The 25,770-nt window shown below is 39.7% G+C and overlaps 1 protein-coding gene across 1 annotated transcript in view; it reads left to right on the forward strand.

Annotated features, from left to right (window-relative positions):
• Positions 1–329: 329 nt before the first annotated feature.
• FBXW7 (F-box and WD repeat domain containing 7) overlaps positions 330–25,770 on the forward strand; it is a 172,808-nt gene continuing 147,367 nt past the window's right edge. The window contains exon 1 of the mRNA XM_034064549.1: positions 330–570. The gene's annotated coding sequence lies outside the window, so the exon portion shown is untranslated. The remainder of the gene's footprint in view (positions 571–25,770) is intronic.

A 25,770-nucleotide genomic window follows, 5' to 3' on the forward strand; every position in this document is an offset into this window, starting at 1 on the left:
CGCCGCGCCGACCAGCGCCCCGCGCCGCCGCTCCCACATGCCGAAGAGCGGAGCGGCCGCGGCGCCGAGCCCCGCTGCCCGGCTGCCCTGCGCCTCCCGGCTGGGGCCCTAGCGACCCACCCGCCGCTGGAGCCGAGGCCCGGCGGCCCCCGCAGTGCATGAGAGGGAAGAGTTGGGCGGGGGCCGCGGCCCGAGCCACTCGCCTCCCGGCCGGCGGCGGCGCGGGGACCGGCCCGGGGGGCAGCGAGGGGCGGCGAGGTGGCGGCTCCATGTGAGAGGAGACGGCGGCGCACCTGAGCCGCCGGGACAGCCGCAGCCGGCGGGGCGGTGGGGGGAGCGGGCCCAGCGCCCGACCCTGAGGACCACCTGCCCACAGCCCGCCCGGCGGGGGCCTGGACACGCCTGCCCTCTTGAAGCCGCCCGGCCCCCGGCGGCAGCCCCGGGGTAGGGGGCAGCGTGCCCCCTCCTGCCGGGGAGAGGGGCTCCGCCTCACCGCCGGCATCGCCCCGCCGGCGGGAAGACTTGCGCGTCGCGAGCGGAGGAAGAGCTCAGCCGAGCGCGTTCCGAAAAGTGAGTGTGAGCGGGAGGGCGGCTGGGTGCCCCGGCGCCGCCGGTGGAGCATGCGGGGCCGGGGCGGGGGGGCGCGCCGCCGCTTCCCATGCGGCTCACGTTGCCGGCTGCGCACGGTCTGGTGCCCCGCAGGCGGGCGGGCGGCCCCCGCCCCGCGGGTTGAGAGGATGGGGCGGGGGGCGCTCTGGGAAGGGCTGAGGTCCCCTCCACAACTTCTGCAGCCCCTTTGTGCCTGCCGCGGCGCGGGCCGGGAGCGCCGGCCCCTGCGAACAAAGGCGGCGGGCCGCTGGAGGGCTCGGGATCCCCCGGTCCCCGCCCGTGGGAGCTCAGCGGAACCGCCGGGGCGGAAAGTTGTGGCAGGCTGGGAGCGGAGAGCACGGCGGCGGTCTGTGAGCCGTGAGGTTCTCAAACACGGCCCCCCACACCCCCCCGTGCTGGGTTTTTTTCTGTTTTAAAGGGTTGAATGGCTCCTAACAGACCCTACGGCTGCCTTCCGTCTGCTCATTTACATAACGCCCGTGTGGAAAACGCTGCTGCAGTTGTCACGGGAAAACGTTATTGAGGAGTTGCTTTTTCAAGTAAAACGTTTCTCTAGTGCGGTTTCAAAGCCAGAAGTAGTGTTGGCTCTTCCTGTTTGTCGAAGAAGTTGCGTCTTCACGAAGCACGAGCAAGTGCTCTTGCTCTCACTCCAAACCTTATTCTGTGGCAGGGGAGTAAAGGGTCTCGTTTAGGACTGGGGCTGTGTTTGTCTGGGTTTTGGTTTGCTTGGCTTTTTAGCTTTTGCTTCTGCAGCATGCAGAACTGAGCAAAAACTGCAGCAGAACTGAGGTTATTTTAATAGACTGTCTTAACTTACTCTTTAAGTGAAGAGAACACCACCACAGTAGTTGGTTGGGGAAGGAAGGTTTATGTTTGTCAGCAGTAAGTTGTTCTCTTCAGGAGTTAAAATTTATACAATAGTTTGTTACAAGTTCTAGGCGAGGTTAAACAGGGCTTTGAGCAACCTGGTCTAGTAGGAGGTGCCCTTGCCCATGACAGAGGTGTTGGAAGTAGATGATCTTTAAGGTAGCTTCCAACCCAAATCATTCTGTGATTATACAATATGATATGAAGAGTATGCACTAAAAAGTGAAGAGAGTAGGTTGAATGTCATTTATTTGATAGTGTTCTAGCATAGATCCTGACATCATAACTGCAAAACCTGTGCTCTGCGTGACTCCTCTTCACGTTTCCCTGGAAGGATTCTAGAAAGACTTTGAAGGGAAAAGTAGGATTTGAAGGTGTCCCTGCCCGTGGCAGGGGGCTTGGAACCATGTAGTCTTTAAGGTCCCTTCTAACTCAAACCATTCTGTGGTTGTCTAGATCTTCATTAAAAGAACAAACAGCTTGTGAACTTCCTGTGCGTTAGTAGCTGGGGTCCTGCTCCTCTGTGTTTTCTTTACCAGGTGGAATTGAAAGTAGAGAAAAGTAAGAAGTAGCAGAAGTGCATAGTGGCTGAAGGTCCAGAACATATGTGTGAAGGGAAAGTGATACTCCAGAGTTCCAGCAGTGTGTGCTTGCTCTGTGCTTTAGTTTGTGATACGCACTTGAGAATGGGTATGGTCTGTTTCCCAGCTGTGTACTTGTCTGTTCCAGTGAGAAAGGGGCAGCCTCTAAAAACTCAGGGGAAAACCTAGACATCAGTAAGAAGTTCAAAGGTAGATGAGGCACCTGGCATTTCCCAGTTTCTTTTAGATACCAAGTATTCTGACAGATAAGACTTATTTCTTTTTGAGACCAAAATATCTCTGTATCTTAAGTTCACTGTTTTAAAAAGGGGCTTAAAAGAAGTTCAATGCTCCATTTGGTTTGCTTTTTGCTCTTCTAGGCCCTGGAACTAGGAGGTCAGGAAAGGAAGTTGGATTTTTCTTCAGGCCATAGTGTTAAAGAGATGGGCAGTATTATGCTGTATGTAATATCTGTAGGAGCTAAAAGGTGTTACATCCTTTTTTGGACATGGTGTGGACACTTTTGTATCACTTCCTGGTTCCAAACTGAAATCTGCCCTTTCCTCACTCTTATCATCGTCTGATTGCTAATGGCAGTTGGGTCTGTCTCTTGATGGCACTTATGCATTCTGGTTGTTGTTCTAAGTACCTAAGTATCTCCAGCAGATACATTACGTTGTTATTAAAATGTTTTTTGCCCATGTTTCAGGTTTTTTTTCTCCTATCACAGCTTAACATTTAATCAGTGTAGTTCCTTTCTTCAACCTGAATAATTTACTATTACAGTGGTGTTTGTTTGTAAACATAAATGTTTATCAGAAAGTATGTGATTTTCATTTGCATTAACTATTAGAGAAGCTTTTGTAATAAGTAGCTTTTAAGTTCAGGGAAAGGAATAATTTTTAGACTGACAAATTAACTCGACTTCGCCTCATTATGTACTTTGCAAAAGTTTTGTTAATTACTTCAGTGGAATTTATTGTCTCTGAATCAGTAAAAGAAAGGAATGGGGTGTGATGATTTAAGGCTGAATGTTATTAAACAGAGAGGAATGCTCTTCTGTCTCTTTAAAGTAAACTTAAGTCTCTTTTGGTCAACGTGTTTTAAATCAGGCTGTTCTTAACAAACACACTTCATCTTCTGGATCTTTTTCTGAAGAACACATGCTTGTTAACTGACTGTATGTGCATTGCATTTGAAATAAACGTTATGTGTAGACCCTATCTGCAGAGTTGCTTCAGCCTTCTCTTATGGAGACTGTGTATATCAGATAATTCTTGAAAGAGACGATGAGGATTATGTGTACTTCTGAAAATGTTCTCCTGTGACAAAGTATTGCAATTTAGTGAATTTGATGGAAACTAAGGGATGGTTCTGTATTGAAATGCCCCATATATTCACAGGATAGGCAAAATCTGTTTAGCAGGATCTTTTCTACAAGCTTTAAGATAGCCTTTGCTGTTGCAAGAGACTACAAAGACTTCAGATATTTGTCTGATGGAGACCTAGAACATGTAAGCATACAACTTAATTTACTGTTAACACATTTCATGATCTTGCTTTGTGGTGGTATAGCCACTGATTATTACACAGCCTGTTTTAGCTTAAATCAAAGGTCATTTTCGCCCTGTTTCCCAGTGGTCACCAGTGGATGTCTGCGAAAAGCTGTAGGCAGCACTATGTGCTGGAAGTCCTTGTTGCAGAACACCCTTTTGCTTGTTCCTAGTACATTCATTTCTGTGTTTGGCAAACCTTTAGTGGCTTCCGCCTGGGTGGACATGTTTGGTGCCTTTGAGGGAAGACTGGACAAATCACAGCTTAGTGACTTGTTTTGAATATAGAAGCCTGCTATGTTAGATACCTTCTAATTCCTGTGGGAGGAGAGAGGAGGAACACTTGATCCCTGTCCACCCCTAACCTGTCACAGTTTCATGTTTAATAGAAAATGAAACATGGTTTGGAGAATCATGCTTTCACTTTATAAAGATTATGTGTAAAATAAAAAAGTATTTTTTTAGCTCCATTCTCTGATAAGCTGGAATTAGTAAAGAAGCATAATGGTTTAAATAAGCACTTAAATATTCAAGTACACATTTGCCTTTCTTCTTTGAGAGCTCTGCATATGCAAGATACTTTTTGGCTGTAGTGAACAAATGAGGTGTTGCAGCTCACTTCTGAGGGAACATTTCTTGGGCAAGGAATGGGAGGAATTGTTCTGTTGCGATGTTGTGGATACTCCCTAGTTCATTCCACCAGTGGTTCTGATCAGCCACTCCAGAGTTCATCCTGTATCAAGGCATACATTGCAGTTAAGTGTTTTCTAATAGATTCTTGCCAGGTTCTTTTGTCAGTGATGTTGATATGATTTTTATCTCTAAGCACTTCCACATGCAGCCCATATTCCCGAAATTTGTGCTTAAAAATGGTTAATAACTGTGTGTTGTTCTGTGTATGTGTGTCCCCATTTATTTTGAAATAGCAGATTTCTGTCCAAAGCTTGTTAAAAATCATTTAAATTTGAAACATAATGCATGAATATTATAATTTAGTTTGTAAAGTCAAGTACTTCAAAAGTAGTGAACATCAGAATAAAAAGGAGCAACTGCATTCAGTCTTGTTCACGCTTTCCGTGACAAAAATTATGTGGTTGTCTCTTGAAGACTGCTCATCTTTGCAAAGTAGACAGGTCTTTGTTATTCCGTAGCTCTTCAATATTTTGTTTTCTCAGTGTTCTCTGAAACAATTGCAGTTATTTTTACAAGGGTGAAACTATTTTTTTCCATACTGTTGTATCTTAACCTATGAGCACAGATTTTGGGACACTTGAACATGCTTACCATAGGCTGGAGAATACAGCACCCACAGCTTGGCTGGGAAGAGGAGATGTGTGAGATAGTCCTCATTGTCCAGAATGAGCTCGCTTAGCTCAGATAAGCTTCGCCTGTATCTTGAGCCGAGAGGGTTGGCTTTGTCCTAGAGTATGAGGAGTGTTGATGTGTGCTGTTTTGCTGGCACAATTCTGATACAATGGTTTCAGCAGGTGCATGCTCATAAGTAGCTACAAGAGCAAGATTTGCTCTCAAGCAGCTCTTTTATCCTCCCGTGAATCCTTCCAACATGATCAGTGGTGGCTGTTGCAGTAACCAGTAAAATTTGCCTTTTTTTTTTTTTTTACCAAACACAAATAGGGCCCTAAAATGGAGAAGCAGGGGATATGTTAATTATATGCGCTGTCTTCAGTTTTGGCTGTAATTGAGAGTTGTACCACTACGATGCATTTTACAATATTTACTTCAGATTGTACTGAGAGAAGAAAAACAATTTCCTAGTGCTGTTCAGGTTTTGTAACCCAAATACGTTGTTAATACATAGATTAATATGCCTTAGGTGTCATGTGGGCATGGAATCATTTGAATGTTGGAGGAAAAAGTAATGCATTTCTTGAAACTGCTTGATCAGTGTTTCTGATTGGCCATGCAGAATGCCAGACTGTTTTGTAGCAGCTACAGCATCATGGAAGCCTGTAGTAACTAAATGGCTAAACTGGCCTAGGTGAATATAGTTTGTCTTGTGACCCGAAATTGGAAGGCTGCTTATAGCAAAAGGACAGCTCTAAGGTAATCTGAAGTAATGCTTCCTGTTTAAATACTGACTGTTCTAACTTGCCCAAAATGTGAATGTTTTGAAATGCTTGCTTTCTTGAAAACCTTGTGATAATATGGATGGCGTCAGCTGCCTGCTGTTTCTCTGGAGAAGCAGCACTGAGAAGTCTGAGCTCTTCAGCATGGGCAGGCTGAGGTGTGGTGTACTCAGAGGGCAGGGCATGCTGCTGAAGCAAGGCTTTCTAAGCACAGCATTTGCCTTCTTACAAAGACAGGTGGAGCCGAGAGGTGTGGGTGTGCTGTGGTGAGACCTGGCCTTGTGGAGCTGGAGCTGTGGAGAGGGGGAACACTGGGGGAGGTGGAGTTGCAATAATTTCCTTTAAAATCTTCATAAACTTCGATCAGAGAGTCTTGTCACTGCAGTATGCTGGGTTATAACAGTGGATTCTTTCTTTCTCTTCTCTGGTGCCCCTTCTTAACTCACGGTGTTATTCTTGAAAATTAGAAACCTGAACTGATTTTGGGGTAGTTGCTATGCTTGTTCCTATATTCCCTTCTGCAGTTTCTGAGCCTTTTGATCTGATATCAGAGCAAGTTGCTCTCAGTCTTCAGCACTTCTTCCTTTAGAAATGTTGCTCTGGGTGGCTAGGAAGGTGGGAGGAGACCTTGACAGGATGCAGGTTACACTTCCCTTCTGTGTTCTCTTGTTGGGATTATCAAAGAGTTTATGGGTGAGGGTGGAAAGCTGACTGCACATAGAGTGTTTGGATTATTTTTGATGGATTGAAGTACTCCTGAACTTGGTCATGCGGAGTCAGGGTTACTCAGCTGTGTCTGTTGTTGTAGGTTGTGGCAATAGCTTTGAATTTCTGAAGGACAGGAAGTGCTAACCCAGGGTGTGTGTTATGGACAGTATCTGCTTAACTCTGCCCTCTTTTACTGGCATAATGTGTTTATTGCATGCATTGGCTCTGTGTTCTCACAGATGTTGGTGAATACTTTTGGAGTGTGTGCTTTTCAGGGTAAAGTCTATCATGTTTTCTTTAAGGTGAAACTTTACATTTAGATCTGCTGTAGCATGCAAGATCTGCCTACGCTCTTAGGGAGTTTGCTGTATTACAAACTGCATATGAAAGAATATTGTTCTCTTCATGTAAAATGTGATATCTTTTATAGGATAGAATGTGTGTTCTTACCTATCTGAAGGAGTGAAAATAGTCACAATGTTTTCAGAAGTGAACAGGCTACTTCAGGACAAGCTACTTGTCTCACTAAGTGACTGACAAGCCCAAAACACCACAAGCTAAAGCCAATGGGGAAGAAAAGGTTTCAAGCTTTTTCCCAACTTCCCTTTTTAGGAGGGTAAGCTACTCAGTGTGTTCACTGGCGATTGCAAGCCTTTCAGCATTGTGGCATAGTTCATGCTTGAGAAGTTGCTCACTAGCAATTGCAGCCGCAAAATACAGCATTTTGCTAGACCTGACAATAGTGGGTACATGCTTTTGTTGACTTCATTGCCTAATAAGGCTTGTTTTTTTAAAGAATATTTTCTTCAGTGTTCAATGCCATAACTACTTAGTAATGATGACCAAAACTACAACTTTGGATTCTGGCTTCTCTGAAGAAATGTCATCTTTTGTGGCAAGTGTGGTGCCACATAGCTTGACATGGTTTTGAATCTGTGGAAGATTGGGTGTCTATACCTTTGCTTTACCATGTGCTGTGCATTTGCCAAGCAGTGTAACTTGTGGCTCTGAGCTCAGGTCAGGTAGTCAGTAAACCTGCGGTTTGCCAGGAGTGCCTACTTCTCTGACTGTTTATATCTTGTCTCTTTGTTTTAATTAATGCAGTGGTGCTCGAAGCAAGAGATCTCCTAGCAAGGGTAGGAAAGGGTCCTTAAACTGTGATCCTGGAGATACCCTCATGGAAGTTACTTGTAACATTCATTTCTGAGTTGCCTTGTGGCAGTTTCATCTGTTGTTGCCAGAGCTGATGAATATGTCTTTAGATCTGTGGCATTTCTATGAGTAGGTGGATCACTGCGATGACAGGTAACTTCTTTTTTTCTTCACTGCAGAGTACAATAGTGACAGATTTTATGGATCTTGAGGGCATCTTTAGCATCTTTTAAATCATGTTAAGGCAAAGCTGCTTTGTGGGTTTCCCCTCCCTACCCTCCCCAGGAAACTTTTAACACTGCTTCTACATGTACCTAGATAGCAGGCCCCACTGGATATTCCAGCAAGATGGAATTTTAAATATTAAGTTTGTTTGAAGCACCATGTTTGGGAATTGCTTTTCTGGTAACGTGGGACTTGTTTCAAGAGTCCTTGGTGGGGGGAGATAGTGATTCAAACTGCTATACTTCCCTCTACCTCAGACTGCCCAACTCATGCATGTTTAAACTTATATCTGTATATCCAGGAGAGGGGCAGATGTACATACCCTTGTGACAAGCCTCTGGTGGAAGGGGGCAATTGTACCCCTCCACTTTCATGATGTGTTAGTTGTGTTATCTGTGATAGCAAGTGGATTCTGACTGTGCTGTCCCTCATCCAATTAAGAGCTAGACATAGTCACTACTTCACTCCCAGCTTGCTGGACTTCATCCTGCTGTGGATCTGATCTGCACTACCAGCTATGCAGCACACAGTCCTGAATGGCTGCTTCATGTTCATGAAACATGGCATGAGTACCATGAGGGCTTGGGTGGTCGTTTAGTAATGCAGTAGTAATTTTACCTGTGTTTTGACATTATATGCTTTCAGGGAAGTGATATGTGTGAAATAGGTCCTACTAAGAATATCTTACGTGGGCTCTAAGCTTAGGTGGGTTCTAATAGACAGGTGTCTGAAATTTTCAAACCTGTAATACCAAAGTATGTTTGTGTTAACCCTGATTATCTCCAAAATGTCAGTTTCTTAGCTTGTCTAGAAGTTTAACTTAATTTTGAAACCTTTACATACCTGAGAGTGCACTAGATCTAGGGTGATTCTTAGGCATGACTTGCTATAGTAGAACATCTTTGACACTGGTAGTTATATTTGGTTTGTTTCCAGGTCTTTCTTCATTTCAACTTCAAGGCCAGGTTGGACAGGGCATTGAGCAGCCTGGTCTAGTGGAAGGTGTCCCTGCCTGTGGCATGGGGATTGGAACTAACTGATCTTTAAGGGCCCTTCCAGTCCAAACCATTCTATGATTTCAGGTTTTGTGTTGTATTCCCAGCTTTATAGCTTATTGCCATGATAAATCCTGCAAATTTTTTATTATTATTTGTCCTTTGAATACTGTTACGCTTGGCTGTTTTGAAATCAAGTAATTCGTGATAACAGAAAAGAAGTGGGCTGATACTGAAATAACCCAGGGTCAAACTTAGCTCAGCCATTACTGATGTTTGGCTGTGCCTGGTGGGAGCACTAGATAACACTCAGCATGACTCAGGAGCACAGGCAGGGTTTTTGTTTGAAGTGTAGAGGTGGGTGGGTTCCCATGTGGTGGGGTGGATGTGTGGCTGTCTAGTTAGTTGAGCTACACGCCGTGGTTGTTGGCTGCCTATGTAGGAGGTACATACAGTCATCCCTCTCTGCTTGCGTGTTGTTTACATGGGCTGTGGGAACCTTTCAAAAGGGTGCTGGGAATGACTGGAAAAACAAAAGCTTGTTTGGAGTCACAAAAGAAATGTTAATGTTTTGGTCCTTCTCATTCCTACTGTTTGTTTACATTGCAGTGAGGTGGGAAAAATTGATTGCCTAGGTTAGACATGACCTAGCAAAGATTAAAAAAGAGAAACTTAAAATTGTAACAATTTACCCTCTTAATGAAATCTTTTCAAACTTTATAGAGATCGAGGGTTCCCAAGATGTTATATTCACTTGTTCATTATCATAATGTAATTTCATATTGCATTTTACTTCCTTAGTTGCTGCTGAAAGAACGGTTCCAAAGAATTTCTCTCACCCTCAACCATTTCCTGTGCTAGCTACTGGTTTAATATGACTTTTTGGTAATTACTTTTGTGCTGTTTGTTTTTTACCATTTTAGGTCCCTGAATTTAGGTGAGAAGAGAACGAAATCAAACTGAGTTGGCTCAATGTGACATGGAATGTGTGCTGAAGCTGGCATGCTGGAGAATGTGCAGCTAGTAGTGAATCCCCTGAATGGTACAGGCAGGCCATTAGATCAGCTTAGCTGTTTTCTGAAACCTCATGGTTGTGGTTCGATGATGTGATGAAGCTGGTGTGGCATATGCCTGCAGCCGGCTGATCTTGCTCTCCCTCGCCCCTTTTTGGCTTTTGTTGTTGTGCTGTCCACTTCTCACATCTAGCTGGCTATGAACCAATGTGAGTGCTACTGCTGCCTGCCATCTTAGCCTCTTGGGTAAGAGGAGAGTGGAATTGCCCTTTTTAGCAAGACAAATATAAGTAATCTAAAATGTTTGTAATCTGTATGCTGAACTGCAGAAGTATTGTCTTGTGTATCATACTGTATATGTATGACACAAAACACCTTTAGCTACTACTGCCAGTTCAAGCTACAAACTTGAGCATGCACTTGATCTTCAAAGGTTTTCCCCTAGTGTTCTCTCATAGCAGTCATAACTGTGCCAATCGACACAAACTAATCCTTTTATTCAGTAGAGCTACATTTAATACAGTGATCAAAGTTACAGTGTGCAGAAATATTAGTATTCAAATCTGTAAAACACAAGGGAGACAAATTGTTCTATGAGCAGCAGAGCTGACAAAACCTAATTTCCTGTGGATTTGTATCCACTGCCTGCTGCTGTATCGCACCACTGCAGTAGCAGAATCCTCATTGCTGTCCTGTGACCTCCCATATCACAATATATTTGAATCCTGAAGCCTGACTAGTATGCCACATAAAACCTACCAACCTTTTTTAATTGCTAGCTGGGCTAAAGGCAGTATGTGCTGTAACTATTGCACAGCCATGTGTATGCTTGCTAGCTGCTGCGAAAGCACAAAAAAACTATCATGTTCAAGAATTCTGCGGATTGGAGAGCTGAGAACTTAACTTTTGTGTTGTTGTTTCTGCTTATTAGTTACCATCTCCAGAAAACAGTTAGGATTTCATTATAGCACATATATCTTTTTGTCTTTCCTTTTCAAATCACTTCTGGAAAGGTGTGTAGTGCCACTGAAAAGTTTCAAGTATAAAACTTTGAGTAGTTCACTGTTCTTCACGATCCATCTTAATTGTTGTTACAGCTTATTATGCTGTTTAATAAGACATGTAGTGCTTTATAAAATTATGTTAGGGTTGTAGTTTAAGTGATTTTTTTTTTTTTTTTATTTTTTTCCTAACCAAGTTTGAGGATCTGATCACTTGCTCTATGGAAATGTATTATGTCATATTAATAGCGAATTTCATAGTAATGTCTTATGTTATTTGTGATGATTTAACCCATATTCACTCAAAGTCTTTAGGGTTTTTTTTTTCCTATACTTTTTCCTGTGTTACTCTGCATCTCTTGGTTGCAGTGGATGTACCTGATCCTTCTGATGCTTTTTGGCATTCCGTTTAAGATGACTGTTGTCAACTTCCATCTGTTTTTTTTTTTTTAAACTGATTTAGTTTAATTAGCATTTCAAACCATTTTAGGTTTTTTTGTTTGCGTCGTGTGCCTACCTGGAGTGCTGGATATTTACGGAGTGCCTACTTTGAGTGCTATGTTCAGTTTATAATGTGCCAATTATAATACTCTCCAAAACTTGATATATACATCCTAACCTTTTTTTAATAATTTGTCAATGGACTATCCAGAGTAAATGTGTCTCTGAATTTATTGTTAAAATCCAGAAAGTTGGTGAGTAGAATGTTCACCTTGACACACAGTACTTTGTCAATAGTTCTTTTTGTCTTTCATGTGTTTCTGTTTATCTAGCTGATTAGACTGTCTGAAGTTCTCTCAGCTCCTTCTGATGTCTTAACCTTAATCATTTTGATGGGAGTTTTGCTACATTTTGCTTTCTTGGACCATTGAGCAATGTAGTTCTGGTGCAGAACCAGGTCTTCTGCTGTTAACCTTTTTCTGCAACAGACCACTTACTGCTTTTTGTTTTGATGCTTTATTCCTTATGTCTAAAGGCAAATGATATTTTCCTCTAATACCAGGATTAATTTTGTTTTATGCTCCCTTGAGACTTTAGGGGAGGCTTTCTGAAAGTCAGTTTTTCAGCAATTTCTCCTAAGTTTACCATTGTTGTTACAAAATTCTCCTAGCCTAAAAAAAGCATAGTTTCCTTTCCAGAAACCGTGCTGTGTATGTTCTCTGGTACCAACCTGCGTATGGTTTACAACAGTATTCTCTAAACAATTGTTTCAGCTAGCTTGCTGATGCGTGAAAGGCTTGTTTGCTTGTAACATGCCAAATCATATTTACTGGCTCTTTTAAATGTAGCTAAGTACTGTGTTTTCTCACATTCTAATATCAGATATTGTTTGTAGGATGTTAATGTAATTTTTTTAATAGTTACAAATGATTTTTTTTCTCTCCTCTGACATAACCCAGTTCTGATTGCTGCTCGTAAAATTAAATGCAAAAGTATCAGATTTTCTCCAAATGAGGTTTTAATCATTTAGGTTTGAAAGCTCTGTTCCAGTCCCCCAGATTGTGTAGTGGAGTGTTCAGGTAGTCTTTCTTAGACTTTTAATTTAAGATCTAGGAGGTCTTGAATTCAGATGGCAGAAACACTGAGACATGCAGTGGAGAGGGAACTAAGGAGTGTAGATGTGTCCTTAATTAGCGAACAAGCTGATGATGCCTGTGACTTGATCTTCCATCTATTTTTTGTATCCCTTTTCAGGAAGGAAAACTGCATATAAACCCAGAGTGAGTCATTAGCTTTTCTGAGGGGACAAATGGCAGCAAGGACTTTTTGGTGGTAGACCATTCTATTGGGTCACACTGATGTTCTTTCTAGCCTAGTATCCTGTGTCTGAAAGCAGCCATAAGGGAGAAAATCATGTACAGGAACCCAGAAGTTCCCCAATTCTTCACATGACCCATCTCAAAAACCTCCGTAAGTGGATGCTTGGGAGCACTGAGAACAAGATAAGGGTTAAATATTTTTCTTTTTATGCTTGCTCTCCAGCTACTTTCAGTTCATGGAATCTCTGAGCCAGCGATAAACAATCTTGTGTTTATCTAGAAACTCTTAACTGATTTATCTCAGAATTTGTCCAATTTCTCCTTAAACCCATGTAAATTTTTCATCTGCGTTGTACACTTTCTTAACAAATTCCATAGGTATACTAGCTATTGCTTGAAGAGTCACTTATATTTTCAAGTTGGCTCCTACTACCTTCATTAACTGCTGTCTAGTGTTTGTGCTGGAAAGGGCAATGACCAGTCAGTCAGGTATTATCCTTTGCTCTTAATGTCACCTGTCTCTGGAACAGCCCCTTGAAATTGGGCTCTTTGGTCTGAAAGGGACAATTTTTCACATACCAGTTCTTATATACTGAAGTAATTTTTGCTGAAACAATGCAGATCTGTAAGAGGACAGATATTTCTTTGCTACCTGCTTGATGTTTTTTTACTAAAAAGGAGAGGTGTTGTTTGGGCACCAGTGCTTACTAATATTTCAGGATTAAAGTCAACCCTCAGAATAGCAACTGCAACTGAAGTTTAAGCTATCAGGGGATATTTCCTGGAGAATTGCTTGACCCAGTGGAAATGACGGGTACTAAAGTAAGGATGAGGAATTCTCATCTGTGTCTCCAGGAAATGGCAATTCCTGTGTAGCTGTTCCTGTGGCCGCCTTCTAATGTGGTTAGAACATCAGCTTAGCAGCTCTGAAGTTTCAGTGTCTTGATAATATGGATTCTAAGGAAAAAAAAACCAAAACAAAAACCCCCAAAAAATAGGCTCTTTTTGGAAGGATAAATAGCAAGTTTCCTATGTTAGTATTACAACTGTTGCAACCAGGCAAAACAAACAAAAGTTCAGCTCTTGTAATTGAAGTTGTCTTTTGGTCTGCTTTGTTGATAGTACATTGTCGACTTCCATTTTTTAATTACCCCATATATATGATTACTTTTGTGAAGAACAGTAAATTAGATGCTGCTAGGTTTTCTGTAAACCTCTGAAGTCTTTTATTTAACTGGGTAATTTGGAGAAGGTAATGTAGAAGAAATTGATTCTGCAAGCTAAATTTTGAGGCCTTAATGTGTTAATGGCTTGCTACTTAAAATGTTTCTTTAAAATCAACTTCGTAAGAATAATAGGGTGTTGTGTTTATTATTTATTTTTGTCAGATTGATCCCCATTACTGAGACAAATCTGAAGACACTTGTTATGCATTTTACCTCTGTTATTAATTTTCTGTTGCTGCTACTGGTATAGGCTGTCATTTTTTTGTTGTTGTTGAGTAGAGGTGAAGGTGGATAACTGAAACCCAGGTCTGATCCTGCAGTCATTGGAGTATACACTTAAATGTAGTAAAAAGAATACCTGTAGAAAGCCAAGTCTGCATGAATGTTTGCTGTATCAGTGATATACTTTTGCTTCAGAACAAAACTGATTGTCAGTTTGTCATTAATAACACAATCTAAAAAGTACTGTGAACTTTTCATTAGTGAAAAAGCTGTAAGATAATCTGAAGAGCAGGATTTGTAAATTACAGTAAAGTCACTTAGGGGCATAAATTCCATTGACTTTATACTGTGAGAGGAGTAGAATGGGACTGAAGCAGAGGATTAATTTTGGAAGTTAAGCAAACTGAAATAGCAGTTAATCATGAATATCAGGCAGCGTATTGTTTTATGGAGGTCTTATTCTTGTGTGAAGCTTCTTAAGCCTAAACGGCCATTTGACTGTAAAATTGTAGAAAGACTTGGTAAGGTATGGGCAGAGAGAATTAGAAAAATGTGAATTCAGAACTTTATTAGGAAGGCATAATGTTTAATTCTTAATAATCAATTCATTAATTAATTTTATTAATTTTATCAATAATTTTAACTCATTAATAAAATTTAATATTTTTTTGCTTTCAAGGAGGATATAGGCAAAAGGAAAATTTTGTGTAACTTTCTCTTTTTAATTGATGTCTTTGCAATAGTTATTGTTCTGCTGTTTTCTTTGCCAGCACATGTCAGTGGTGCAGTGGTAGGCCAAAGAAAAGTCCAAAAAAAGTCCAAGTTTAAAAGTCCAAGAAAACCTTTAAGTGATAAGCTTAGAAGATGGTTGAAACTTCACAAATAAGCAAAATCACCTGCCTGTTTTTGCTATGAAATATGATAATAGTTTGGTTACTTGACTACTCATTGGTTAACTGTTAGTTTGGAAGTAGCTAGGAAGACTGCAAAACTTGTTGTATGACTCTTGTTTCAGCTATCAGTTGTCTTTCTATGCCTTATCAGACTGCTTGATAACTGTTTAATTGAAAAGTTCCATGTGCTATTGCAGTGTTGCTGTTAGAATAAGCACTTAATTCCAGAAGGAGGATATAATCTCATGGCTAGATAGTGAGAGTCACAGTGTAGGGGGAGGGATGTTATCACTGTCGCTATCACTGTCCCAGATAGCAGACTTGTTTATTTTATAAATATACATTATTTTTCTGAATAGCAAAGTCAAAACCTTGGCTAATTGTAAATATCTTTGAGTGGGGACAAATATCTTACCGTCATTCCGTTACAAGAACTTCTGCTGAGAATTCAAATGCTACATCCATTGTAACAAATGGGAATCTTGGCACTGAAAAATTTCGGTAATAAGGATGAAACATGCTTATTTATTTTTGCATTGATAGTTGTGCATGTAAAAGCTCCCCAGTAGTTAGCACTATGCTTGACAAAAAGAGGCAGTGAGAAATGGTAGCAAAATGATTTCACATTAAATCCAAATGAATCAGAGTGCATCCATTGGGTAATTTTGTTGTTGTACAGAAGTATGGTTCTCTTTTTATTACAGATTGTTAGTGTTGCATAGGAAGCTTTGCATAAGTTATTAAATCTGTTAAATTTGAGCTTTTGGCAGGAAGGGATACCTTAACCAAGAACCCTAAACTTTCTTTTGCAGAATAGGCATGAAAGTTCACACTGAATTTACTATCTTTTAAAAAGTTAATGCTAAGGATTTTTATTGTCAGTTTAAGGAAGTGGAGAAGTTAACAGATTTTGGAACTTTCGAGTTCGTGATTTTTAAGAAAGCATAGTTAAATGCATTCTATGAGGTTTCTGATGTTTCATAGACTAACAAAAGGTTGCTTTATTAGTAGCTTTAATGAACAAATCGCTTTATTGGCTTAGACATACTGGTTGCTTTGTCGGCCCAAACAGCTATGGGTTCTTGTTTCAATTCACCATTGTGCTAGAGTAGAGAAGTGATAGCCATTGACCTTCTGTTAAAGCACAAGAAAAAGTTTTTTGTGAAGAAGGAAAGTGTGCGGAGAAAAGAGCAATGTAGTTCTGAGTTGAGTTCAGCAACTTAAAAATTAAGAGACCATGTACCTCTCCTGTTGATTTTCTTCCTAAGTGGCTCAGTGTGGCGAACCACCTGAAACAAGAAAAGGCAAGACTGACTTTCTGAAGGCTGTTTTTCAAGGAACATGTGTGTAAAGTAAGAAAATATTTGTACTGTAGCTGTAAGGAAGCATATTGAGTGCTCATATAGTTCGGAATGGGAACTGTGCTAGTAGTCAAAACAAATGTCTTTTTTTTTATTCCTGATTGTCTGGCTTGTTTTATTAAGTAATTAACATACAGGACTTAGCCATGAATGAATTAAGTGACAGTATTTTGTTTCTTTAATTACTTCATGAGAATTTGTTTAAATGAGCAAATACATATATATGTCTTTTTTCCCCTGGCTGTATGGTTAAGACAATTAGTTCAGTGTTTTAGACTTTTGTTTAATGATAATAATTAATTCTCAAAGTTGTTGTTTCTGTAATAATAACAATGCTAAAATCAGGTCCCCCAGCTCTTTCTTGATGTTATCAGAGTACTTAAAAAACTATTTTACTTGTAAAAGATGAGCATCTTCCTGTAACTAGAATAATAGTGTTGCCATTGAATAAGCTGGACATTCATATGGGTTTGCCAAATGTATTTATATTACATAGCACGTGAAGTTATAATCATGATTAAAAGGATTAGGAAATTTCTTTTTAATGAAAGCACTGTACAAGAACAATTTACCATTTTTTTGCAAATACCTTTTTTATTTTTTCTGGGGGGAGGAAATACAGTGCAGCTCAGACATTCTGTATCTGACTGGTTTCTGGTTTGCACATTTGCACTGAAACACATGTCATTTGGTGGGAGCAGCTGCTGGAATATGTATTACATTTCAGTTACATGTCGAGTTTTCTGTAAGGATTATGTTGTATGCTTGAAGGTAATGATGAGCCTAGCTCATAGTGGCATCTCTATTTGTATTACAATAAAGTGTTTGAATTGTTTTTCTTGTGGAGCAGTGTTGTGCCCTGATGCTTACCTAATTCCATGGGAAAGCAACTTTTCCCTGAGACCATTTCTTGCGCAAGCTTATGAGATGCAGTAAAGTTGTCCTTGAATAGATTTACCTGTATTTCTCTGTTGGGATGATTGTTCCCTATAAACTTTTAAAGTGAGGCATGAGGTTGGGTGAGCTTGTATCTGAATACATTGAGGAGAAGCAGTGCCCTGAGTATGTGTTCAGACAGTGCATTGCCAGTCTTGCTCAGAGGCCGGCTGATTTGCTGTCATCCTCTTGTCTGGTTTGCTGCTATAGCTTAGCCATACTATTTAGAGTAAGTGCCTTTCAACTTCACTTTTCTTCTGAATCTTAGAGCATCACAATGTCACTAATGTAAAATTTGCATGGAGGAACCAAAGCAAGAAAACATTTTTTTTTTCATATCTTCTTCCCATGAAGACAGGGGTTGGAGTTTTTTGTTGCCGCTGTATGCAGTGCCCTTTTTCCTAGCTCTTCTGGTTACTGCCTGCCCTGCTTTCCATCTTTCTGTGGTCTTTCACGATGTGCTAGGAGGTTTGTTTTGCTCTCTAGTGCATTCTTTTGGTGCTATCTCCCTCTCTCCTTCTGGCTGCAGTTGTTTTTTTTAACTCCCCCCTGTTTGCTTCTCCAGTTCTGCCCTTGCTTGCTTTGCATTTTAATGTTTCATTTGTATATGTCATCAAAATACTTGGGTTTTCTTTGTGAGCCTAAAAAGGTTATATGAGTCAGCCCTGGTTTTTTGATGGAGCCACCTCTTCCAGAGGCCACGTTGGCACCCCCTTCTGCCAGATATTCACAGATGTTCCTCAACAACTCTGCCTGCCACTATGTTTCTACCTCAGTTCCCAGATAAAAGGTAACTTACGTGTTTAGATTAGTGTAGAATCAATTCAGGGGTCTGAGGTTTTTGACATTGTAATAGTAACTACAGAAATACTGTGAAAGCAGTCAACATTGAAATTTAGTTCAGAGGTAGCAGTTTGGCTAAACAGGATTCATATTTGTAAATTCTTAATGTCCAATGTATTGTTCCGAGTAATAGAATGGAAGAGGTTGTGTTGCTTTGAATAATACTTTTTAACCCTTTGTCCTACTGTATGGAAACTTGTGTTTTAACAGAGCTCTGTAGGGGAACTGGTTTTGAGGTTGTGGTGATACTGTAATGACTTTATGTCACCTGTAACTTGAGTATGTATGTATGTATAGCAACTGATGCCAGCTGTACATGTCAAAAGTGGTAATTTTGGTGCAGTTTTCATTGAAAAGATAGATCTAGTAAAGATAAAGAAGTGCTCTGAACTGTAGAATTCTACTGTCCAGAGCTCTGCTGCAGTTAGCTTTTCATTACCTGTTTCTTCATCAATAGCAAATTCCTAAGCATCCATCTCGATAACAAATGGGAGCCCACAAACTGGATGTATTGAAGAAGACACAACTAACATCTATTACTTTTAAAACCAGCAACTGTCTGCAACATGCAATAAAACATGTACTGTTTAGCCCTAGGGTATAATTGCATCTGAAACAAGGAGAGTGCATGTTATTGGTAGTTCAAAAGATATACCTCAGAGCACTGTTCCTCTAGAGAAACAGTAAAATCTTTCCATATCACGCAAGATCTTGCTGCAATACAAGTTCCTGTAGTGGCTTAGTATTGTGCCTTGAAATCTATACAGAAAATGGTTAAACATTACCAGCCATAGTGGAAAATGTATATGGAAGAAATTTCGTTCTGACTGTCTTCCCTAGCTTTCTAATAATCCCTTACCATCTAGTTCATGATCAGAGCCAAGCATTTTGTAGGTAAATTTGCCTCCAATAATACCAGGCCTGCAGAACAACAAATACAAGGCTTGCCAATGAATCTTCACCATCTCATGGTAAATATTTGCTCTTCCCCCCAACTAAAATCAACAAAATCAGTGGGTCTTGCATATTCATATACTAGAATTTAATGAACTCAATACAGTTCATGAAATGTTCTTAATGGGAGTAAAGGGAAGGAAAGCAAACAACTGCTAAGCACCGAAAAGAACTCGCATCTATAATTGAGGAAAGACTCAGACACTATTCTTTCAGGCAAGTAAGGCCTCAAGAGGAACTGCCTAGTTGGGGTTTAACCAACATGGGCCTAAAGAAACCTTTAGAAAACAAATCTGGATCTTCTAAGTATGGGCATATGCAGCCTGTCATGGTCTCAAGAAAGGGGTTTTGTGGAATGGCATAAATTTTCTCACTCCTTTAAATCTTTGGTATATCACAGGTAAATTGTAATTGTCTATTTTAGCCTCATTGAATGACAAAGGCATTTTAACTTTTCCCATCTTCCTTGAAAAATCTCTCTCTATTCTACAGGTTTTCAGCCACCTCAGTTAGTATCATTGCTTCTAACAGTTCTCCAGAACAAAATTGTCTTATAAAACTCAATTTCACTTAATTTGAGGAGAATGTTAACCTGGCATTACAATGTTCAATTTCGCCAGCTTTGAGTCTAGTTCTACCTTCAGTGAGTCTCTGGCTCATACGGTTTCCATAGGGCTTCTGTCTTCATGAGTGCCTCGCTAATCAGGAGTTATTTTTAACTCCTGTAGCTGCGTTTTTCATCAGTCCTTTGGGGGTGGAGATGTAGCCAGAGCAGTGGCACAATAGTTTGAAAAACTGGGGTTTCTGTTCCTAGATTCTGCCGCTGACTTTGTCAGAGACTCTTATTTAAGTACATGCTATTATTTTTGGGGCCTCATCCTTTACAAAATAAGAGTGCTTGCCACATTCAGAAAATATTTTGAGATCTTTGGGTAAACACTATTCTGAGTATTCATATTTGTTTCAGAGGATCAGAGTCGCTGACAGTAATACAATAATACAGTTTTATTTCTCTGTGGAAAAGAAGCAGCACCAGTAGTTCACCATTCTGCATTCAAATGGCAGTCTGTAGCTTCTGTAATATTCTGAAGTTAATGTGGTCTTTAACATATGTGTAACTATTCATTGTTTAATGGGAGCAGTGACTTAAAATGAGTTACTGTTAGTTTTACTGGGCATGAGATGTTTTAAGGAAAATGGGTTTGTATTAGTTACTTCAGCATTTGTGGAACTGTTTTAGGAGATGCTAAATATCTGCCCTGTTGGTATTGTTCAGAACACATTTAATGAATCATAAGTACTGTTTTCCTGTAATACATGTAATATTCAAGACAGACCCACAAATGGGAAGTTGCTCTGCTTAATGGTCTACATCTTATGTTTTTTCACTCTTATGGGAAGAGCTTACTGCTATAGTTGCTACATTAATCCATAATCCAATAAAGGGGATTTAAGGGTCGAAGGCAGAGAGAAGAAAAAGATTGTGTCTGTAGTACACTGTGGGCAATAGTTAAGCTAAAAATAAGATAGAGTTCTTGAATGGCTTCATGTTTGCCTTTCTCAGTGTCTCAGTGTGCGAGACACACACACTGAAGTTTCACAGCAAGATTTGAAGGTGTGATTATATCCTTTCTCCTTCTCCTCAAGGAAAAAGACCACACCAGCAAACCAAACAATCAACTTCTCAGGCCCAAGTTGTTCTTCCTGTTATTTCAGCTGCCACAAATGCAGGGCTAACTTGGCCATTACTTGAATCCATACAATTGGCCTGCGTTAAATATCATATGATATTAAATGAGTGCTGACCCTCCAGCTTTGGTAAGAACAATGTCAGTTCAGTGTACAGGTCCACTGTGTTATACCTAGCACACTTCTAGTGGCATATATGCACAAATACATAACCTCAAGACTATTCAGAAATTAAACATTATATAGGTGCAATGTTGAAGCTTCTATGTAACTTATGTGTAGTAAAGTGCTTGAATTAAAGCCATTCGTGATTGCAGAGAATGCAAATGGATGGCTGGTAACTGTAGCTAAAGCATACAAAGCTGGCAGCTTCTGTATGTGGACTTTTAAATCTTTAAAGACAAAATTGAAGAAGTAATGCATCAATATTTATCAACACGGATGAGTGTTTACTCATCAGTAATGACAATCTGATCAGTGACAGTCTGATTCCTCCAAGGGCAGGCTGACAGGCATTGCTGCAAGTTTTCATGTTGATACCTTATTGCTAGAATTGCATATTTTTTCTTTTTCCTCAAGGGAAGCTAAGACCTTGATATATTGTTCTTTGAGTTTGGATCTTCTTAATGACTGAATGCCGGATCTTTGAACAGCATTAGTTGTTTTTGCTAGAGTTTGAAAGGTGCAATTACGTGACTCAGTCTCTGGAAACTGAGCTCTGTGGAGTTTTCAACTCTAAATGTCAGGTACAATAATTTTCATTCCTTTCCCCCCTCTTCTGATGTGAAGGCTTTGCCTATAAATTTTAATGCAATTTGTGAAGAACTCTGAAGGAACTTTATCAAAATACTCAGACTTCTGAGAAAACATGTTAGTGCTTACCTGTTCTTTTGAATATGGGTTGACTTATAAGAACTGTTAAATGTCCTATCTGGATCTTGTAAATCAATACAAATGTATCTTCCTGTGGGTCAAAGAAGTTTTGACCAGGATTAAGTGAAGGCATATGAATTATAGGCCTAAATTTTGGTTTTGACACCTGCCATTATGTGATACAATCAAAGCCTTGAGCTGTTGTCAAAATGCTTGAGCCAGTGGGCTGCAAGGTGAGGAGATGCAAAAAACTGCTCTAGCAAGCTTGTCTCAGTTTGAGTCCATGTTCTAGGCAGTAGTGAAGGGCAGGGGCAGCTTGACACATCCCTCTGGTCAGATACAGCTGTAGCTAGACAGCAGATCCGGTGTTCTGGCCTGCAGTTCCTCATTCTTCTCTCAGCTGGCAGTGGACTAGTTGTTTCTAAAAATAGCGCATGTTACAGATGCTCCTGTTACCATTGCATGAAGGAATGGGATCCTTCTGCTTTGTGTGGGTAGAATTGCAGTCCCTGAACACAAACAGAATCAGAGCTGCAGGAGCCCATGTCTTGTAGTGGGCACTGGTGTCTGGAGCACCTGAATCTGCTTCTGGTGCTCATCAGCTTGCTTGTATGTTGTTTCTTCAAAGCGCAGGTTTTGCAGGTCTTTGAATGCTGTCATGCTAATTTAAACAGCAGCCCGCAGAAGGATCAGGCACACAATGTGCCATTAGGAAGTACTGACTCTTTTCTTCCATTTATTTCTAGTGTGGGAATTTATATATAGAGCATCCATATTTTTGGAAGGAAATGCTCCCCAAATTAGATTGTTAAAGTAGAATTCTTTTTTCAGAGACAGTCATCCTTTTTTCTTTTTTCTTTTCTTTTTTAATGTCACTGATCAATTTAAAGACAGCTTCATTTTTACCCTTACCTTTTTGTGCTTTGCTATTGAAGTGGTAGTTACTAGGAGAGAGTACTGTATCGCATTTGGGTTTTAATTCGTTTCTCTTTGTTCATTCTGAGTGCTGCTGTTTTATAAAGTCAGACAGAATGTTTTGTTAGCTAACAAATGGGAAGTAGAAAGCAAACAGCCCTTCCTTCTCTAATAAATGCTTCTATTATTCTTTCTTATTGGTTAGATAGAGTTTAATGTCATGGGCCAAACTTGAATTGATAGTTAAGCTGGAAATGATAATAATGTCTCAGTTGTGGGAAACGGATAAGGTTACTGATAAACTTCTTATTTGAAAGGTGACTGGTGTCTTCTTGAGGGTCTTTTGTCTTTTCTTAGTTTAGACTTACTGGCTTTGCTGACTCTCATACTTTTTTTCTTTCTTTTTTTTTGTGAGGTTGGACTTTATTATTATACCAGTAATGATACCTCAGACTGTTGGAAGTAGTTGGCATGGCCTATAGGAATTCAGTTGTATCTACTTAAAATAGGAGGATACGTGTAATGAATGCAATATTTATTTTCCTGTTTAAATACAAATATAAAAATATTTAGATGGCCACAGAACCGAAAGATCTTGCATGATAATTTAACAATACTGCATATGAAGCTGAATGCAGATGCAGATTTAACTGTTGATCTGAATATCTCAATTTACTAGAATATTGAACAAAAAAATCGGTGGCCATATGCAAGCTACTGAGGACTTGAGAGATGTGCTCATTGAGAGTAGTTTAAAAGTTGTTCCAAGAATTGCCTGTCTGTCCAGCACCTTGTGGTAATTCACTCTTAAAATAACAAAGGCCTGCATTGGCTGAACATGAGCATGTGTGGGAAATCATATATTCATATATAGGTATGTATGTGTATATATAAAATACGTATGTATCAATAATATCATAATTATCATATGATATTGCATATAAGGCATTACATATAACATGACATATAATACAGAGTATAAAACAAATATATAATATTTTCACATTTTATATAAATTATATATTTATAGATTATATAGCTATATAATATAGCTATATATTGCAAATATTTATATATAATATATAATATATTATTGTATTATACCTTTATAAATTTCATATATATTTTTCTTACATATTATATAAAGTATTATATATATTATAATTATATATTATATATACAAACATATATATGTATACACCTATATAGGTACACTATATATATATGTGTGTGTATATATATATATATATATATGAGTGGACCAACTGCTTCAAAGGGGTCCACTGAATTCTGGGTATACAGTAGAGTTAACAGGTGTAGTGCTTTCCAGACCAGATATCTCACAGTTACAAACACTTCCATATTAGCATGGAGAAATGTTAGATGCCTTTGGTAAAGGCTCTTATCCACGTCCATGCTGGGGAATTTCTTGGTCTTTATTCACTTCAGTGGTGTTCTGTTTTCTAGAAAACAAAATTTCTTCTGTCTGCTAGTACATATTAATAGAATTGATAGTTTTCCATACCTGGTGCTAAAATCAGATTGACAGTTCAAAGAATTTGAAAGACCCTAGGGACTGCTAAGAGTTGGTTTGACACACCATTCCTTAATCTTATGCAAACTAAACTGAACGGAAAATAAAATTTCAAACCCTCCTTAATATCACAGACTGATTGCTAGGCTTTTCAGCAGTTTTACTAGAAAACTTGGCATCCTATCTCTTTTGACATTGCAAATTTCCATTATTGTAATTTTACCTGCCTTTCTGCAGACATCTGCTTCTGTGTTGCTCTCTAAGGTTTTTTCTTTATAAATCATGGTTTGAAAATAGGTAGGGAAAGTACTACCTCAGAACAATAGCAGAGAATAAGCTTATCTAACCTCATGTACCTAATTTAGTGGCACGTAAGCCATTAGAAGATTGATGTGCAAGGTCAGTAATAAGTTTTTGCCTACACAGTAATTTTTTAGACTGAGGGAAGATGATGTTACATTGCATTTATTACCCCTACCAGAAGAGGTGAGCTGCAGTCCCTGAAAGCATAGTGGAAAAATGTCTTTGCATTTGTGTTTACTCTGTCTTCCAGTTGCAAAGAAGAATTATTGTGTGAGAGCTTGATTCACCGTGTTGGAACTATTTGAGGTTATCATGGATTACTCATGGGAACTATTGCATCCTGAAAAGTTGGTTATTCCAATGCTCATAAAAAATTAGAATCCTTTACAGCCAAATTATCATTGGTGGTAGTTTCAGACATTCTAGGATAATGAGCTCTTGATGGACCAGAAGACCAATGTTAAATGCTCTGTTAATGGCCTATTAATGTTTCATATTTCTTTGTGTGAGATTGCTAAGATTGCTTCTTCCTTCTCCCTCTGTTAACTGATTAAGCGGGGACCTTAGGGAGGCTATTTCAACTTTCTTATAGAAAACTGAGGAAAAACTCATTTGATGTGTAGGCTGTTTTGTTGCTTAATGTTTCCACTAGAGTCATCCTAATCACATTAACATCTGCAAGCATGTGCTAACACTCACAAATCTGTTAAATCATCTCCATATTTCAAATGGGACAATGTCTCACCTCTTTATGATTGTCTGTTTGGACAGTTGATAAGAAAAAATCCACAATAACTGTTTATCTTTCACAGTGACAGACATAGCTTAAGCTTAGGTGTCTTTGTAAATGTAAATTATTCTTACTTGGCTTCATGTGTATCCTGTGGTGCACGTTTGTTCTCTTTGTCTTACAGCTAAATTGCTGAAATAACTTCCTCCTTGTCCAGCAGTTTCAGGCTTTTGTTCAGTTCTGTTTAGTAGAACTAATCCTAGGTAACAATAAAGAGTAAGTTCAGAGTTGAAGGGCTGCACAGATATAACTGAGGACCTAACTGGCGTTTAGAATTTCTACTGCTGTATATGCAATCAGAAAGGATCATCTTGACAGTGACATTCTAATATCTGCTGGCAGCTCTGATAATTAGCATCCACTTTGATCCAGAATTTCAGTCAGCCCACAGGAGTTACTCACCAGTCTAATTTCCTCCAACAGGCAACACCAATAACTCAAAAGTTTAGCTCTGAATCTCTAGCTGAATCCCAGGTCATCTTGACAGACAATCTGAAGCAGATTGTTCCATTCCTGGTACCTGGGATGTATAACTGTACTGCGAAGAAAGTAATCTTGGCATACCACTAAGATATTTTGCAGTGTGCACAGATTGGGGATCAGAAAAGTCTCAAAAGTATGTAACTGACATGCCCATGGCAGTGTGATAAGGATAGTCTGTTGCTGAACTGCTGCACTCA

This window comes from Melopsittacus undulatus, chromosome 7, assembly GCF_012275295.1.
Source record: "Melopsittacus undulatus isolate bMelUnd1 chromosome 7, bMelUnd1.mat.Z, whole genome shotgun sequence".
Taxonomy (NCBI): domain Eukaryota; kingdom Metazoa; phylum Chordata; class Aves; order Psittaciformes; family Psittaculidae; genus Melopsittacus; species Melopsittacus undulatus.